General features: G+C 42.9%; 1 protein-coding gene across 9 annotated transcripts in view; it reads right to left on the bottom strand.

Moving 5' to 3' along the window:
- Positions 1-18,965, bottom strand: part of DYRK1A (dual specificity tyrosine phosphorylation regulated kinase 1A) — a 145,537-nt gene extending 126,572 nt beyond the window's left edge. For 7 of the 9 annotated variants that reach the window (XM_079921801.1, XM_079921796.1, XM_079921800.1 and 4 more), the window contains exon 1: positions 16,850-17,593. The gene's annotated coding sequence lies outside the window, so the exon portion shown is untranslated. Of the gene's footprint in view, positions 1-16,849; positions 17,594-18,296 lie in introns of those variants that run through there. The other 2 variants (XM_079921794.1, XM_079921799.1) reach the window with 2 other exon arrangements.
- Between the last annotated feature and the right edge of the window lie 463 nt (positions 18,966-19,428).

Here is a 19,428-nt window from a genome sequence, read left to right as displayed (position 1 = left end):
GGAAAAAACACAGTATGGTAACACTAAAAATGCCATTTCAAAGAAACAGTGCATGCAGTTTAACCTCATTCTTTCAATTATTCAGCATTTATGGAGTTTTCTATACAACAGGCCCTTCTATGATTCTATGCGAGGCCCTGAAGAGACAGCAGTGAACAAAGCAGATGCAACTCCTGCTCTTAAGCAGCTCAGTCTAAAGAAAACAGATACAAAAATAAATAAACCTAACTGGTATAAAATTCAGGTGGCGTGGTAAGAAAAAGTTCAAGGTGTTGTGAAACCTAACCTAGACGGGAAGGACTCAGGGAAGGTTTCCCTGAACACAGACATCTAAACTGAGATGGGGAAGATGACTAGGAGTGAGCAGGATGGAGTCCTAAGTGCTTTACAAGCATTCTATTACTCTTCACAATGCTATGAACAGTAGGCATATATTATCCCCACGGGGAAACTGAGGCTCAGAGAAGTTTTCATGGCTGGGAAAAGGCAGGGCTAGGATTCAAAGCCAGATATCTAGATCAGACTCCAGGGAATGTACAAAAATGTACAGCATCCAATCAAATGTACAGCACTTCTTTACCACTATACTCTACTGTCTGTAATGGACAGACTCTAAGATGGCTCCCACGACACAGCCTCCTGCTGTTCATGCCCTTCCACAGACCCTTCCCTTGAACCAAGACCTATGACTTGCTTTTAACCAAGAGAATACAGGAAATATGAAGGGATGTCACTTCTGCGGTTATGATACATGAGACTGTGTATCTGTCTAGTGCGTAGACTCGCTCCTTCACTGTCTTTGAGAAAGTAGTGGCCATGCTGGAAAGGACCACACAGCAATGAACTGAGGGCAGATGTCTGCCAATAGGTAGCAAGAAACTGAGGCCCTCAATCCAACACTGCACAGGGTACCGAATTCTACCAACAATCATATGAGCTTAGGGGAGACCTTCTTCCCCAGTTACACCTTAGATGAGACCAAAGCCCCATCAATAACTTGACCAGAGCCCTCTGAGACCCAGCTAAGCTAAGCTGTGCTCAGACATCTGACCTACAGAAACTGTGAGGCCATAAATGTACTTGTTTTTAAGTTTCTAACTTTATGGTAATATTGTTACATATCAAGAAATAACACCCTGTTACACAATAAAGTTCTTCCGCCATATCCTGGTGCTTTGCTGAAATAATGATTTGCAACTACTCTTAACTGCACATCAAGCCAACTTCAGGTAGCAGTCACAATTGCTCTTTTTAAGCAAAACTCATGTACCAAGATGTCAACATTAACCACAATCTGACCCTGTGTTTTATTTGTATTTTTTATTGAGATACATTTGACATAAAATATTAGTTTTAGATGTACAACACAGTGATCTGACATTTGACCCTGCATATTGTAGCCATTTTTTAATAACCTTGTCTGCTAATTCCATTTTCTCTATCATTTCTGTTTCTCCTGAGTTTTCTCTTCTGTCTTCAAGCTCACTAATCTTCTCTTCTGCCATGTCTAATCTGCCATTAATGCCATCCTATATATTTTTCATTCCACACATTAGTTTTCACCTCTAAAAGTTTTATTTGGATCTTTTTATACCTTTCATAATTTCTAACTTTTTGAACATATGGAATACAGTAACTGCTTTCATGTCCTTGCCTGTTAGTTCTAACATGTCAGTTCTAGGTTGGTTTCAATTTACTGATATTCTAATCGTAAGTCACATTAACCTACGTCTTCACACATCTAGTAATTTTTGATTGGATGCTGGACATTTTACACTGTTGAGTGTTGGGTTTCTTTACGTTTCTTTAAAGAGTATTGGCCTTTGCAATGACTCGCAATTACATTACTTTCAAATTACAGGTGACCCTTGAACAACAGAGGGGTTAGAGATGCTGACCGCCCCACACAGTCAAATCTCCAAGTATAAATTCACAGCCAGTCATCCATATCTGCAGTTCTGCATCCATGGACTCAGCCAACCGCAAATCATCTAGTACTGCAGTACTGGAAAAGATCCACGTGTTAAGTGGACCTGCACAGTTCAAGCCATGTTGTTCAAGGGTCAATTGTAGTTTGCCCCTTTTAAGGCTTGTTTCTAAGATTTTTTTCAAACGGATCTAGAGTAACCTTTATTCTAGGACTAGTTTAGCCCCATTAAGACATGACCCTTTTGGAGTCTCAATCAACGCAGCATATAATGAGATCTTTCTACTTTGGCTATCAAGTACTCAAATATTTTCCAGCCCTGGGTGAGCTCAGAAAATTGTTCTGCTTACAGCTTCCCAGTGGATTCCTTCCCCAGAAATGTTTCCTTCATAAAACTGTACCTACACATGCACCACACATTGGCATTCAGTCAACATTTAAGGGGACCACTAAGGAGATTTATGGAACTCTTTCTCTGCATAACTCCCTTCTTTCCAGAACTCTGCTCCTCAAATCAGAACCATTTTGGCCTCCCCCAACTCCAATCTTTCTTTCCTCAACTCACTGGCTTTTTTGGGGATCTCCTTCCCTGCACTGAGATCTGCCTCCAGGCAGAAAGGTGCACCATCACAGGACCTCCTCGTTTGTTTCCCATCTGTTAGGGATGGTGGTTCTGCACTGCCTATTGTTTAATATCTGAAAACAGTTGTTCCATGTATTTTGTCCAGTTTCCTAGCTGGAGGGTAAATTCAGAATGTTACTGCCCCATAGTCAAAAACAGAAGTCATGACTCCTGACAACAATTTTAAAGTAAATGTTTTTTTTTTATAAGATACAACTCCTAAACATACACACACACATCATTATCACATTATCCTGTCTTTATTTTTATCATGATATGTATCACTCTTGGTCAATTATGTTATTTGCTTTCTTGCTTATTCTACATTTCACAATAGAACGTAAGCTCTGTGAGTACAGGGATCTTACCTGCATTGTCACTCCTGTATCTCCAACACCTAGAACATATCCTGGACTAGAACAGGCACTCAAATTCAGCAAATTCATTAAATCAATAAGCAAAGTTGTTTTACGAGTATTTCACTTAATATATATTGTGAACTCTTCTACTTAGTAAATTCTAATCTAGATACAGGTAACCCTGACCACAGAGTTCCTTAGAATTGTCTATTGTCATAATTAGTATCATCTGAGTAAAGGTTCTTGGTTGCAAACAAAAGAAACTAACTCTACCTTTGTTGAAACTGTAAAGGAAGTTATTAAAGTGTATTAGGCAACTCACAGAAAACCCCAGGAGGGCCAGGCTGGAAGGCTACATAACCAAGAACACCGAAAATTCAAACCACAGATCTGGTCCGGTGGAGACAACACAGGATTCGGTCCCTGTGATTTGTAGAGATACCACTGACCCCGGAACTAAATGCTACAACTGGATCTGTCACTGACTGCCTCCAGAAGAGCCGCAGCTGCCATCCCCCTTGCACTGCAGAACACAGACTCTGCAAAGTGCCTGCTTCTGCAAATCACTGGCTTCTGAGGTAGTGGAATGGAGGTCCCAGGTCATATGATTGCATCCTAACCCCCCAAAAATGCAGAGAATGTGAGCAACTGGCTTTCGTAATGGAAGACGTCTACCACCCACCAAGATTCTTAAGGGAAAGAATTCCCCAAACATAGAAAGCGATTAGATGTTCTGGTTAATTATCTGAAAGACTAATGAACCAGTAGCACAAAGCATCAATCCCAGCATACCAGAACTTTTATCTATTTCTTCAATTAATGGGTTATAGAAGCTCTATGCTCCTTTTTCTTTTCTATCTCAATGTTTAACTTTAGGGCCCATAACTGTTCACTGGGTTTTTTATTACCTGGAAGCAGCATAAGCAATCTACTATGATTAACCTTAAGCAAATTTACTTCCCTGCATCTCAGTTTTCTAACTTATAAACAGATACTATCCACCACCTTCTAGGGCTGCTGATAATATTAAAATAACTAATAATGAATATGTAGAGTCTGGCCCATAGCAGGCAATCAATACTAGCATTATTTAATAATGTTACCATTATTAAATAGTTTATTTTTTAATAAGAGAAACTCACTGATTTACATGAACATCTTTTTTTTAAAAAAATCTGCCAGTGCCAACAAGCTGAAGATCCAAGTTTCTACTTTACATTGGTACTATAAACGTTATCCCCCTTAGCCCCTTTGTTATCAGAAATGAAGCAACAATATAGTCTAACATGTTGCCACCAGAACTAAGTTCAAGGAATACATAAATAGATGGACAAATGGATAGCTGGATGATGGAAGCATCAAGCCAAGTTTCCTTTAGAGTTCTCTACAGTGAACTCTAACCATACTGAAGAGCTTCATGACCATGAATGGGACCATGTATGTCCATCTAACTCACAACTACGTCCCAAGGGCCTGGCAAGGGGCCAGGCAAAGAGCCAAAACATAAAATCTGAATATTTGCTTTTCTAAATATTTACTACAGAAACTAGTCCCTGAGAAAGGTTTCAGAACTACTTTAAAACAAGTCCCTTTTAAGCTTTTAAAAAGATCATTCACCTGACAAGATCAAAAGCTTCAGTAATTTTCTAACTACAAGACTCAATTCTTTTGAAAATCCATCAACGAACTTTCCCTCAATCATTCTTCCTGTTCTGTTGTCCAAATGTGAAGAAAAAGTAAAGCCAAAACGCATCCAAACCACTTTCTTCACTTTTCTATCACTTTTTTTTTGGCTGCGTTGGGTCTTCGTTGCTGTGCAAGGGCTTTCTCTACTTGTGGCGAGTGGGGGCTACTCTTCATTGAGGCGCACGGGCTTCTCATTGTGGCGGCTTCTCTTGTTGTGGAGCATGCAGCCTCAGTAGTTGTGGCACGTGGGCTCAGCAGTTGTGGCTCGCGGGCTCTAGAGCACAGGCTCAGTAGTTGTGGTGCACAGGCTTAGGTGCTCTGCGGCAAGAGGGACCTTCCCGGATCAAGGATCAAACCCATGTCCCCTGCACTGGCAGGTGGATTCTTAACCACTGCACCACCAGGGAAGTCCCTTCTATCACTTTTTAAATGACGTCAAAGCTAGAGCTTATTTTAAATGTGAACCCGAGAGCTACTGCAAATGCTGGATTGACATTCCAGATATAATTGCTGAATGAACCTCACTTTGCTGGCTAAGAATCATAAAGAACATCCAGCCTGATTCCCTCCACAATTTAAAACCATTCCAAATGAAACTAAAAACTGTATCTATTTCAATAAACTAGTAAAATTATGTACTCCTTTAATAGAGAAGGCACAATCTTTCAACTCCGTTAATACCAACACTGAACTTCTAACAACTAGTAGGTATTTCAATATGCACTGATTAAATTAATCCATGAGTAAATAACTTGGTCTTTTTACTGGCTACATAGTTTTCCAAGCTTATTTTTAAAAAGACAGGATTCACCTTTCTTCTTCTTCTTCAAGGCTCCCATAATCCCTGTCCAACTCTTACACCAAATGTACATTCCCCTTATGTAATCATTTGGTCCTTGAGACCAACTAGTAAAGACCAAAACGTAGTTCACGGATTCATTCAACAAATGTTTATTTGGTACTCACCATACGCCAAACACTTGCCAATCTCTTAGAATGCAAGGGGAAGCAAGACACCACTGCGCCTGCTCTCTGGAGGGTATTAATAAAACAAGCACTAAAAAAATTACCAACTGTGATTAAGCACTGTGAAAGAAAAGTACAGGGAGACATGAGATATTGAAAAAGAAGAGGTGACTAGGACAGGACTCTGCTTTCCCTGACAAAGTAATATCTGAACTGAAAATGAAGGAGGAAAAGAAGTTAACTAAAACAAAGAAGGGATGATGGCTGGCCCAGGAAGCAGACATGCAAAGACATGGGAGGCAGGACAGCTTAAGTCAGCTGGAGCCAGATCATCCAGGTAGGGGGTCCTATGACTAGTCTAGTCTTTCCCCTAGAAGTCACAATAAATCATTAAAGAGGTTTTTTTTTTTTTTTAAAGAACTGAGAATTCTTGTTCATCCATTTGTTCAAATCTCTCCTCCATTTCTATCCATTCTATTGAATTTTATTCCTTGACCTTCCCTATATGCCCACATCCTTTACTTCAGATGTCTGTATCTTTATCTTATTCAGCAAACAGCCTTCTTCCAAACATCTCCCATGAATCCTAAGACTTCTGTCTTCAATTTCTTCCCTTTGCATAGCTGACTCCAGTACTGCTGAGTAGCTGTGGGCCTTCAGGCCAATTCTTAGGTAAATTTACCTAGCATTACTGACATTTTGAACTGTACCACAGAACCACTATAAGGAAATTCAAAAATTGAAATTAGATTGCAAAATATGTTGAGATCCTAATAATTTTCTCACCATTGCTCTTTTGGAAAACTTTAATGAAACAGTCTTTTGTACCACAGTAAGGTCTCTCAAAAATAAATGTGTTTGGCTTGTGCTCCGCAACAAGAGAGGCCGCAACAGTGAGAGGCCCGCGCACCGCGATGAACAGTGGCCCCCACTCGTCGCAACTACAGAAAGCCCTCGCTCAGAAACGAAGATGCAACACAGCCATAAATAAATAAATAAATAAATAAATAAATAAATAAATAAATAAATAAATAAAATGTGTTTGATGTAAAGGTGAAGTAAAACACACCACTGTGATGACAGCTGTTCTTTTTCAAGGAGAAACGATCAAATCAGAACAAATTTTTCAGCAGACAGTATCTGTCTTAAAGACAGCAGTCCTACTTATATCCAAATAAACTTTAACCTAAAATTAACTGTCAAAGGGACTCTTAAAAGGAGACACAAATTTTGACCTTCAAAAGCAACATCAAACATTACTCAATTTCATAGCCTGTGTTCCCTTTAATGAAAATTCATGTATACTCTAGACTGAGTCCTTAAGCCTACTCTGGATTAGGAGCAGGCTATTAAAGATCCCCCGCTACAACTAACTTCCGTGATGGCACACACGGCGAGGGCTTTATTTCAGCATTGATTCCCAGGCCCTAGTGCCATGTTTGGCACTAGTAGGTACTCAATAAATAGCTCTATCTGCCTCACAAGATAAATGCTTTTTAGATGATTGGTCTCCCAATAACGACATATGTGAAAATAAACAGAATATGGTATTTTTCAGGAAAATACTAAGACACTCAGAATAAATTAAACTCTCACATGTTTAACTACTCTATACTTTTCAAACCGTGAACTATGATACAACCTGTTCCTTTCCAGAATCACAGCTTCTGACACTGCCTTCTCCCACTGCCCCATTTTTTAGCTCATTTTTAATGGTGCTACAAATTACTTCCACCTGTCACTAATGTAAGGTTTGAGCTACAATAATAATTCTATCTTCTGTTCTTCCACAGTTCCTTCAGGACCTTACCAGGAAATATTCTCAACTGTCCCATGCAGCCAGTCATTCAACTCGTCATGGCCTTTACTATACTGCCACCAAAGCTGAATTCTCTCCTCTCTATCTCCAAAACCTGGGTCACGTTGCTATTTGAATCCAGCAATATTCACTTTGTTCTGTTGAAAATTAAATAATTAGGAACTCAACATGTTCCAAACTTGGCTCTCCCTCTGTCTTGTTTTTCCCTCTCCTATTCCTCATGCCTGTACACCTAGAATGAGCCTTTCAAAACCTTCCTTCTTAGGCTGTCATCTCCCTAACCCATGGATCTGCCATCATCGCCCTGCTGAAAAACCTTCAATTGCCCCAAATTCAAATTCCTTTTAAGACCCATAACTCTCATTTCTCACTGCAATTGTTCCTATCCCTCCCCCAACATAACACACACACACACATAAACACACACACACGCTCTTAAACTCCAGGCACACCACCACAGGTGCCCATATGACTTCTTCCAGCCGACTGTCACTTCCCCAGGTTCTACTGTAAAAAGCCCATCCATTCTTCGAGACCAAGCTCCCATCCCTCCTCCTCCACAAGGCCTGCTCAGATGCCCCATCTGTCTGCCTTCCCCACGTTCTTCTAATTAGTTCTTTGTATGGCAATAGCTCTAACTGTTAGCAGCCATGGTCTTACCTGTGCTAATTTTGCCTGTATACACACAACTGTCTCAACACTAACAGCACAGGTCACCAAACCTTATTTACTTTTGTAGTCAAAGTTTCTACCGCCGTAATTCACATATCTTATACAGAGGACAGGCAAATGTTTCCTCAGCTGAAGAGGAACAAGAAGCCCCTTTTACAATTTATCAAAGCAGGTACAATTATAAGCATTTACAATTTATCAAAACAGTTTTTCATTCAACAGAATAAATACAGGAAAATCACAGAACAATTTTAACTAAACAACAAAGAATGAATACTTTGTTATTTAATGTACAAGACTTACAGTACAACTAAGATGCTCAAATTCACTCATAAAGAAATGCAAATTCAAACAATTAGACTTCACTATTCACCTATTAAATTAACAAAGATTTAAAGCTTTGATAACACCAGTGTTGGTGAGATTTGGGAAACTATACACTCTCAGACACTGCTGATGAAGTACGAATTGGTGCTACTTTCTGGAAGACAATTTGGTAATACATATTCAAATGTGCACATACCTGGTGAACCAGCAATTTCCCTTATAAATATATACTCTCTGGCTAATGCTCACAGAAAAGTTACATGTACAAGGATGTACACTGCAGCATTGTTTAAAAATAGCAAAGATAGGGGAAAATAATTTAAATGCTTTTTAATAGAGACTGACTCAATTGTGCTGCATCCATAACATGGAATACTTCCCATCCGTTAAAAAAACAGGGAAACTCTACCACCTGATATGGGAATAGTTCTAAGATGATCAAGAAGCTTAAGTTGCAAAACTGTGTGTTCAGCATGATCCCATTTGCTTTTGATTTTAAGTACACAGAGTGGATACACACACACACACAATGTCACACTAAAAAAAAATCAGGATCGCACTAAATATACAGCTTTGTAACAGACGTGTATATACTAAATGTTTACATATACAGTTGTACATTTATATGTATAGAACATTTCTAGTAGGAAAAACTAAATAGCTATTACTTATGGAGCACAGGGGGTGGGGAGGTGACACCATTCTACCGGGCTGGATCTTTTTTTTTTTTTAATCGTGAGAATACATAACTTGTTGATTGTTAAGAACTAAAATTCTCTAGATCAAAATGATACCTTTTATGTCTGATATAGGACTGCTCAAATAGGAGCCCTAAAACGATGAAAAAACACTAAGAAAAAGAGAACACTCCTACTCCAATGACTCCGTATTCCATCAAGCCCAGTGGTCCTCAGCAAAATTACCCACAGTCCCATTACGGACACTCTTAGCAACAGAAGGCCAGCAAGTGCCAGTCTAATGCTACCAACCTCCGGCCACCAGAGAAGCCTCCGTGAACCCTTCCAGGACTGCACCACAAGCAGACATTTCTCAAACATGCCTTTGGTTTCCTTGGGCAAGGGGACATGTGCCCTATCCTTCCCTCCCCGTCCCAAAAAGCTCTCTTATTAGTGCAGGTGCTACTCTCCAATGTTTAAAATGACAGCCAGCTAAATGATAAAAATAAAGTGTTAGCCTGATAACAGATAAAGGATATTCCTCTGGGAATATTTCCACTTTAAATTAGGGAATCCAGCTCTTACCTTAATCTAAAGGAATGAATTCAACAGTGAGAACTGCAAGCAAACCAGAAGAAAAGGAAAGTAATAATTTGAGGACATGACCTCCCTCTGTTCCTTCTAAACATGCCAGGTCAAAACCTACCTGTCATCTACCCTAACGCTGGAGATACACTACCCTACTCACTACAGCACCAACACTAACTACACCTGAATTAAAACCTCAGTTTCCCACCTTTAAATACTATTTGACCAACTCAGGCTATTCTTCTAAGAGGCTAAGAAGACAGGTAAGTGAGCCAACCATTCACTACCAATGAGCTCACACATAAATAGCAACATATTTGAAAACAACAGATCTTCCTATAAAATCAAAAATGCAGGGCTTCCCTGGTGGCGCAGTGGTTGGGAGTCCGCCTGCCGATGTAGGGGACATAGGTTCGTGCCCCGGTCCTGGAAGATCCCACATGTCGCAGAGCAGCTGGGCCCGTGAGCCATGGCCGCTGAGCCTCCGCGTCCGGAGCCTGTGCTCCGCAACAGGAGAGGCCACAACAGTGAGAGGCCCGCGTACCGCCAAAAAAAAAAAAAAATGCAGTTGTACTCTATTCTCTGTCCCCTCTTCTGTAGAAAGAACAAAGAACCCCCAGACCTGCTTATTCTGAGGCACTGGTTAAGTCATTTATTTTCTCTGCATCCCCTTCCTTCTCTAAAATGAGAAATGAACTACGTCTATGTTTCTCAAAATGTTTCTACTGCATCAGGATTACCTGGAGTCCAAATTAAGAAAGGGGATTCTAGAGTGTCACCCATACCTACAGAAAGAGAAGTATCGGAGCTTGGGAATCCCACAACTTTGACAAGTTCTCCTGAAAACTGTTTGAGACCCATTAGTTCCTCAGGTCTCTACTTGACCTAATTATACGCTAGTTCAAAGAATCCTAGACCTTCCTCTTTTGTCAAACCCATGAAATAAAGAGGAAGATACTGGACAGTAAATGTTTAAATATCACTGCTATCATCCTCCTTGCAACTTCAGTGATTCAAACATTTACTGAAAACCTAACAAGATATTGCGATACTGAATCACAATATCCTAGTATTGCTTGCTGAGGATATGCGCACAAATACATACAAAATGGTCAAGGGGACTGCTAAAACTAAATCCAAGAGCTTAGATTTCAAATACTGTTTACATATAATAGTCAAAGCAATCAAGAATCATGTTTCTATCAGAAAACACCATAGTAAAATAATGTGACCCAAAATTCCTTCACTACTAGAAGTTTAGTTACATTTTTTCTAATCTGACTACATATGTATATACTCTATATACTATGTACTGATAGTCTATTTCAATTTGTACACCATAGTTCAAAAGAGTAATTTGCTCAAAAGAGCAAATATGGAATATAAACTTATTAATTAGTGCAATAAGTTGTCTTTTCAAAGTTCATTTCTGTAAGTTTCTTCCAAAACATTTGAAAGTGTGACAGGCAATGTTTCATAATCCCCCCACCCCCCGATTCTCTTCTTTCAGTGGAAACAGATTTTCAGCCAAACAGCTACCTACTGAAGACCACATATCCCAGCCTCTTTTGCAGCTACATGTGGCCACCTAAGTTCTGACCAATGGGTGTGAACAAAAGTCACATATGCAACTTCCAGGTTTGTCTTTAAAGAGGGGATGTCCTCTCCCCACATCCTGTTCTTGGACTGTGAATGTGGTGAGCAGCTGTCTTGAACTATACAGGAAATGGTGTCCCCTTAAGCATAGAAAAACAAGACAGAAGGAACCAAGGTCCCCTATATCTTGGAGCCACCACAATCAGCCTTAGGCTACTTATATGAGAGAGAAGTAAACTCCTTGTTTAAGCCACTGTATTTAGTCAGAACATAGGTCCAATCTTGTGTTCCAACTAATGCATATAGAAAGATTAAGTTACTAATAAATATTACATAACAGCTACTTACCAGCTCAGTAAAGCTGAAACTCTAATTATAAATTCTTGGGTAATCTCACTACTGAAATTATTGCTACTGTACCAACTTACATTTTACGCTTTTTGCGGAACACCTCATTACAGTATCTCATTTCACATTCTCAAAATCCTGGGCAAGGCAGCGGGTGCTCTGCACATCTGGATACAGGACACTAAAGCTCAGAAGCTACTTTGCCCAAGGTTGCAGAACTAAGGAATGGTGCTCAGGCAGAATGTGGCACACAGGTTCCTCATTCCATCATTCCATGTACATGTACATTTAGCTACACCTGTTATGTGCCAGGCATTGGGGTTACAGAATTATTCCTGTCCAGATGGACCTTACAGTTTAGTGGAGAGAGGGAGAGACATACAATAAATGAGTACGTGTACTTACGCGTACATATGAATAACTGTATAGCAACATTTAGTGATGGCTGTCAAAAAAAGCAGAGTCTGTAAGAATGCATGGCCAAGGAATCTCACTTAGACTGGAGTTTGGGGGAAGGCCTCTGAAGAAGTAGAATTTATGCTGAGACCATAAAGATGAGTATCAATGAAGAAGAGGAAAGAGGGAGAAAGCTATTAAGAAATGTATGTGTGCTATCTCAGTCTTCACAAGAACCCCATGGTAAGTATCATCAACCCCATTTTACAGATGAAAAAACTGATACTTAGAAAAATCACTGTGCCTTAAGTCCACACTGCCAGTGAGTGGCAGAACCTGTTGAGATTCCAGACCTGCCTGACTCAGGAGGCTCTGCCTGGCACCATCTCACAGGCCAATACTCTCTCCACAGTTATCATGCTTCCTCAGCTGCTATCTCTAACTTGCTATCAAGCAGATTTTGGATAGATGTCACAATTTGAGCATCTTCTTACCCAAATGCATGTGCTAAACTGCCAACCTTAACCACAAATACCCATAAAACTTAAAAAAATAATAAACTCTTTCCAGTCGAAATTTTATATACTTAGAGAAATAAGGGGATTATTTAATGAACAGGTATGTTATTTAAAATAGAGGTGATGCTGAAACCAGTTTCATTCCATGTTAAACCAGTTCACTAAGCCCCTCTCCACAAAATCAATTTGAACAAGCAATCCAATTATGGGGAGATAAAACTGAAAATAATTCATCAAGAGTAAAGATACATTTTAAACTATTATGCACTATGTATCAGATATGGGCACACGTCCATCAAACAAACAAAACTTTAACAGTATTACAAACTTTTAAAAGTCACCTTCTAGAAGAGAGGATACATAGCTCTGGGAGAAGAATCAATTGCTGAAAAGCCAAAATGGTTCTGTATTAGCAAAAAGTATGCCTACAAGGAACCACATTATCTTAGATGTTCAATGTACCATAAGTTATCTCCAATAAAGAATTTTAAATTGTTATACAACTCTGGAAGTAGGATTTCAAAGCAAAACCAAAACTTTTTAAAAACATTTAGCTGGTTTATACAATGCAATATTTCCAAGTCATTTTGTTTTCATATACCAAAAAATGAAACTAAGGCTGCCTGTAGCCACTAGGTTAGGAAACAAGACTTGTCTCTTGCCTAATAAGAGCCTTAAATTAATTACTTTAGTCATGTGAAGTCAACATTTCACTTTCACATAACCAATGGTAAACTTTACAGCTCTAGCTTAACATTATAGCATTGACATAAGGCAAGATTTCAAATGATTTCTTTATTTAGAGGCAACTGGGGAGAAATTTTAAGTAATTTAAAATAATTTGATGATTTTTCCAAGTAATTAACCACAAATTTTAACCCCTTCCCCCAAAATTTTTAAACCAAAACTGTGCACGCCTTGGGTTACGAATTACTATAATTTCTCTAGCCATCAAAACGTTGCCCATTGTCAAAATGATATATGGTAAGAAGTCCTTCCAAAAGCATAACCACTATATATACATGTAAGGTGCTCACACGAAAGTAATAAAGTCATGCATTTCACCTTACAGGGCAAAGTATGATAGTGTCAAGTTTCAGGTGATCATGTTTGATAGCTTCAAGTAATATCTTTACTTCTAAACAGAAAATACACACAAGTATCTGGAGGTAAAACCACCCAAAAACTCAACAGAAAATAGTGATTCTTAACTCACAGTTTAAATTTACTGATAGTAATACAACAAAATTCTAAGACTACTAAAATTTTGGGAGAGAAAAATCAAGTTCTTTATAAAGACTCTGGAAGTTTTGGGGTTCTGCTGGGTTGAGATAAAGGTTTTCTGGGGGGGGGATAAAAAGAGAAACTGCTTGCGGGTGGGGGTGGGTATGTAGGAAATGTGAAAGTTCTTTGAGACAAGGGAAAAGTGAATGTTAAAGCAAAGAAAATTTGGCACACACCTTACCACAAATAAAGTCACAAATGAAGCCCCCTCTTCTATTAAGCTTATTTTTAAGATCACGTAGAAGGCAATTAATTCCCTTCTCACTCATAATAAAGTTACTTCTATTCAAGTTTTCTCCCCATGACTAGATAGTTGCCAAGCATAAACATGCATGTGAAAACATCCCTGGGCATTCTAAACTTCTAACCTTTTTTTTGTTTCGTTTTCAAGTAGTACCCAAGATTCAATACAAATTAGCATCTTCTTTCTTTACATAGTTTCAAAACAAAACATATGCCAAAGGTCACTCTCACCACGTATTATAACAAGTTATCTTAAATTTGGTTTCATGGGGATTTGTAGCTCTACAAAAACCTATGTAAATTCTTTAAATACCAGTTGTTGCACTTACCACACTCCCCACCACAACATCTCTAAGTCATACACACAAAAAAACTCCATAAATGAAACTAAGGGGCAGACATCAGACAATATTCTAGAGGAAAAAAATTCTAAGGCAGGGGTTTTTTTAACATCTACATTCCCAAACAAGACACTGCATTACAATGGAACATCTTCATTTGTTTTGAATGTTAGTGCCCTTAAAAGAGGCTGGATTAACTCAATTTTTGAATCCCCAGGACACAGTAACTATGTATGTTTGTAAGTTTCCATTGAATTCCACCAAAAAGTCTTTAAAAGAAATGTAAGAAACGATCTTAAACCTAAATTCCATATTCCAAACAAAAACAAGATCTCACTAGATCACTTAGTCCATCTCCCACCCCTACCAATAAGGACCATCCACTCACTTAATTCTATTCAAATCCATAATCTTTTTTAGATTTCAAAGGAGTGAGTCTTCACCTTACAGACACAGGAGTGACCCTTCCTTTCAGGATAATTAACTTCTGAGCTCACGCTTCTTATGAACTTTTTATACTCAGTTTTACATTACAACTTGCTGTAGACATTGACAGGACTCAACTTTTTGGCAAGGTCTGAAGTCTAAATGAATTTGGACAGCCACCATAAACATCACTGCTACTCCAAGGCAAATCCTCCAAAAGCGCTGGGTGTACACTTTAAGTGTAAGTCATATGTATACTAAAAATCTTAATCTAACGGAGTGAACTTTTTTCATAACTGCAGTCTCTTTGAAATGATCTTCCGTTTAAAATCTTAGCACCTGAAATTTTAATTCTCTTTCCACATTTATACTCTAGCTGAAAAAAAATTCTCGTAACTTATCAAGATATAAGAAGTTTACAAAACAAAAGCTAAAGGTAATTCCACTGAATTATGAAAACGCCCCCAAAATATTAAATATATCCATTCTTAAATACTTTGTATATGTAAAGTGTAAGGGATCACAGAGAAAATCTTAAGTGTTCAAAGATAAAAAGTAACTAAAAATAACTTTGCACAAAACTTTCTTATGACTCATCAATACTTACATGACTATAATTAAATTTAAGTGTGAACAAAACGCACTGAAGAATATTTTTTAATTCCTTCCATTCAAAAATTGTCTACGTAGTTTGACTGGGAGCGGTGGGGGGGGGCCGGGGGGGCAGAAGCTGGCTAGTTAGTTTCATTCAGAGGCCCTCACCTCAACCTTTCCTTTCCGCTTCCGCAAACCACAAAGTTAATTCCATGCAAAACACTATACGTGGACAGAAGCTCTAGGTTAGAATCCTGAGTCATTACACAGAGATCGCTCCAAAATTTGCCAGTATTTACAATAATGAGTTATACCCTAGTGATTAAGAGCCCAGGCTGGCTACAGACTCCTGGTCCCAGCTGTATGACCTTGGATGAGTCATCGCTCAGTTTCCTCATCTGTGAAATGGGTAACAGTTCCTACCGGGAGGATAAGCGACTTAATACACATAAGGCCCTGAAGAAAAGTGCCTGGCACTATTCGTCCTAATCTTTAAATCTGTGTGAAAACAATGTTATAAGATGTATTTTCTAACAACTTGGGCGGAATTCAAGAACCAAATGGTGCTGGCATTCAAGTACTGCACCTCGATTACAAGATTCACATCATCCAAGGGTTGGACGACAGGCACAGAGAAGTGGTCAGAGTCACTCACTCACTAATTCTGCCATTTTTTAACTATTTCGGACCCGGGAGGGGCCTTTCGCTAAGTGTGAAGCTATTCAGCAGCTCCGGTGTCTCTAAACGAGAGTGGGTCTGTGCCTATTAACAGACTTGTGAAGTTCCGTTGCAATACCCAGGTATCAATTATAATTTACGCATCCTCAGCCACCAATTCCTCCCGCTGCTAAACAAGTCATCAATCCACCTCGAGTGGCCGGGCTCACTTGCACTCACTGCACAACTTCGGAGCATGCCGAGTGCCCTGGCTCCAGCACACACCCCAAAAGGGCCGCGCGGGGACCGGACTCGCGACCTTCCCCGGCGCCTAGCCCGGCAGCCAGCCCCATTTCTTAACCCGCGCATTGTCCTTGCGGAGAACCCCGGCCGTTCCCACACTGGTGGGGACCAAGAGGAGGGACGAGGGAGGAGCTGGGGGAAGAGGATGAGGAGGAAGAGGAGGAGGAGGAAGACAACCTCCTCCCCTTCGCTCGGGCGACCAGTGAAGGTCTGGCGCTTTCTCCGGCCCCCAGGCCCCGGCTCCCGGGAGCTCCCGGGAGGCCGCGGCCCCATCTCCCACCCTCCGCAACTTTCCCTCCGCTCGCACCCGCCTCTCCTCCGGGACCGGGCCTGTCGGGCTCCCTCCCCCGGCGGCCGGCCCCGGGCCGCGGCGCCTCCTCCTAAAATGGCAGGTCCCTCCCTCCGCCCGGCCGGCCTCGGCACGGGCCCGGTTGCAGGCCGCGGGGGGAGCCGGGCGCCGGGCCGGGCGGGGCCGCGGCCGGGCCGGGCCGGACACTCACCGGGACGATGGCGGGGCGCTCGCGCCGTTCCCTCCGGTGAGTCTCTGCCTCGGGCTCTCGCCGCTGCGCTCTCGCCGCGGCCTCCGCAGCCAGCGCCGCCCCGGCCTCCTCTCTCCGCCCCCGGCGCTCCCGGCTCCGCGGCCGAGCCGCAGCCTCCTCAGTCTCTCTCCGGCTCGCGGTTCCAGCGGCGCCCGGGGCCGGGGAGGCGACAGCACCCTCCCCGGCAAATACCGCAGTCCCCGGACCCCGACTCCCGGCGGCGGGGCCGCGAGGCCCGGCCCGGCGCGGAGGGCGGCGGCGGCGAGGCCGGGCGCCGAGTCGCGGTCGCTGCCGGTGGCTTCTTCCCGAGGAGGATTTTGTAAATCTCACAAAATGGCGCGCGCTCCAAACCTGCGCAGCGAGAAGCGCCGGGGCCCGAGCGGCGGCGGCGGCGGCGGCGGCGGCTCCTCCGCCAGGAGAGCCCGAACCGCCCGCCCCCGAGTCCCCGCACAGACAGACAGACACTCACACACACTCACACACACACGCACGCACACTCGTCCTCGCACACGCTCACTCACATACACACTCTCTCACACTCACACCGGTCCCGCCCGCTCGCCGGCGGCGGCAGCGGCACCAACAGCAGCAGCAGGAACAGCAGCAGAAGCGGCGGCGGCGGCGGCGCCCGCACCCCCCGCTCGGGGTGTCCGCTCCCTGAGCCCGTCCCGGGCCGCGATCAGCAGCAGCGACGGCAGCAGTCTCCCCGGATCCCCCCGCCGCTCTTGCCGCCGCCACCCCCGCCTCACTCCAATGGGGCTTTTTATTATTATTCGGGCGGGAAGCGAAAGGGTTTAAAAAAAAACCAACCAACAAAATGGCGACGGACCGACCCGGTCGCTATAGCAACTGTCAATCAAAACGCAAAACCCCGGCTGACGTGCTGACGTCCTCCTCCCGCCCCCCGGCCCCAAGCCGGCGGGCGGGGCCTGTTGCTCGGGCAACGGCAGATTCCGTTCCCTCCTTTCCCTCTCCCCCTCCGTCCCCAACCAACCACCCAACCCCCTCAGGTCACGTGAAGGATAAATTCGGAGTTCGGGCCCGCTACGAGTGTCAGAGGAGGGCGCGTGATTCGCTCGGGGGAGGGGAGAAGAGGGGGATGGCCGGGCCGAGGTAGGGAAAGGGAAGAGGAAGGGGGGCGAGGCGGCGGCCCGGCCTGTGCGCGAGCGCCCGCCTCTTCCCCGGCCGCCCAGCCGCGCCCCGCCCCGCTCCCGTCGCGCCCGCCGCGCCCGCGCCGACTGCGGCCCGCAGAGCGCGCGCGGGCCCTGCACCACCGCCCTCACAGCCCAGCGCTTCCGCGTCGTGCGCCCGCAGCCCCGCCCGCTCCGGGGGGAGGGGGGCTGGACTCTGAGGCCACGCGGGGACCCGGGGAACCCACCCCTCGCGCGCCCGGGCCGGGGGTTCTCACCTTCATCCCCGGGGAGCGCGCCAGCCGCGCACGTCCGCGGATTTAAGCTGTTCTTCGAAGGGCTCGCGTGCCCCCCTCGCCGGAAAATGCCCACGGAGGCTGCGGCGGGGGGTGGGGAAGAGGCCGCCTCCGCGTTTCAGACATCTCAGGAATTCCGGACGCTTCGCCCGTATTCACGATGCCCCTGCGGCTGACACCTTGATTAAATCCTGTCGCTCGGTCTTTGAGGCGGCCAATGCAAGCGTACAGAAATTATGGACGGAGCCATCATAAAAACTTTAGGCTGTGCAGGCTCTCCCAGGCATTCCCACGGATTTCAACCCCCCCTCCCGCCTTTCCGGGCACAGCCTTCCTTCCCCGTCGGAATTCCCCGAAAATTAATCGTCTTAAGCTGTTACTGTATCTTTGTCCAACTCCCTGATTTCCTTTTTCATGTATCGTCTCAGTTTCCAGATTCTAGATCCGCCCACAATTTATTAATATTCTGGCCTTGGTTTATCTTTGTTTTATCTAGACCTTCTGCCCGACTAAATATTGCGAGGTGTGCTCCCCAGGCATTAAAACCTAGGTATGCTAGTAGCCCTGCTGTGCTGGCTACTGTGTAATTAGTAGACAGCCACTGTCTGAAATTATATTTTGTACCAGTCTAGTAAAATGGCATTTAATATTATGGTAAAAAGGATATTATAGATATTATTTTACTCTTATTCACCAGTTTATGGATTTATTTCTAAGCTTGTTTTTGCAATCTTATGATAATGTTCATATCAATTTTTTCTGAAGCTTAAACCGTTCATAAGTACAGTGGCTGCAGATACAATCTTACAGGTGTAAAGAAAAACAACCCCATGGCCTGTATGGGAGAACAATCTAAAAAAAGAGCGGATGTATGTGTATGTCTAACCGATTCACTTTGCTGTACACCTGGAACTAACACAACATTGTAAATCAACTATACTCCAGTAAATAAAATGTTTTTAATCTTTTAGTACAAATCAAAAGGAAAAACAACCCCGTTATAAATACTGGTCTCTATCCTGTCTGACTGGAGAAAAGACACTTGAGTTTTTCCAACAAATGTTTCCCTCCTACAGTTATCAGAACCTTGATATACTAAGGCAACCATTCAAAT

This window comes from Stenella coeruleoalba, assembly GCF_951394435.1.
Source record: "Stenella coeruleoalba genome assembly, chromosome: 5".
Taxonomy (NCBI): domain Eukaryota; kingdom Metazoa; phylum Chordata; class Mammalia; order Artiodactyla; family Delphinidae; genus Stenella; species Stenella coeruleoalba.
This window is presented reverse-complemented; position numbering and strand designations above follow the sequence as displayed.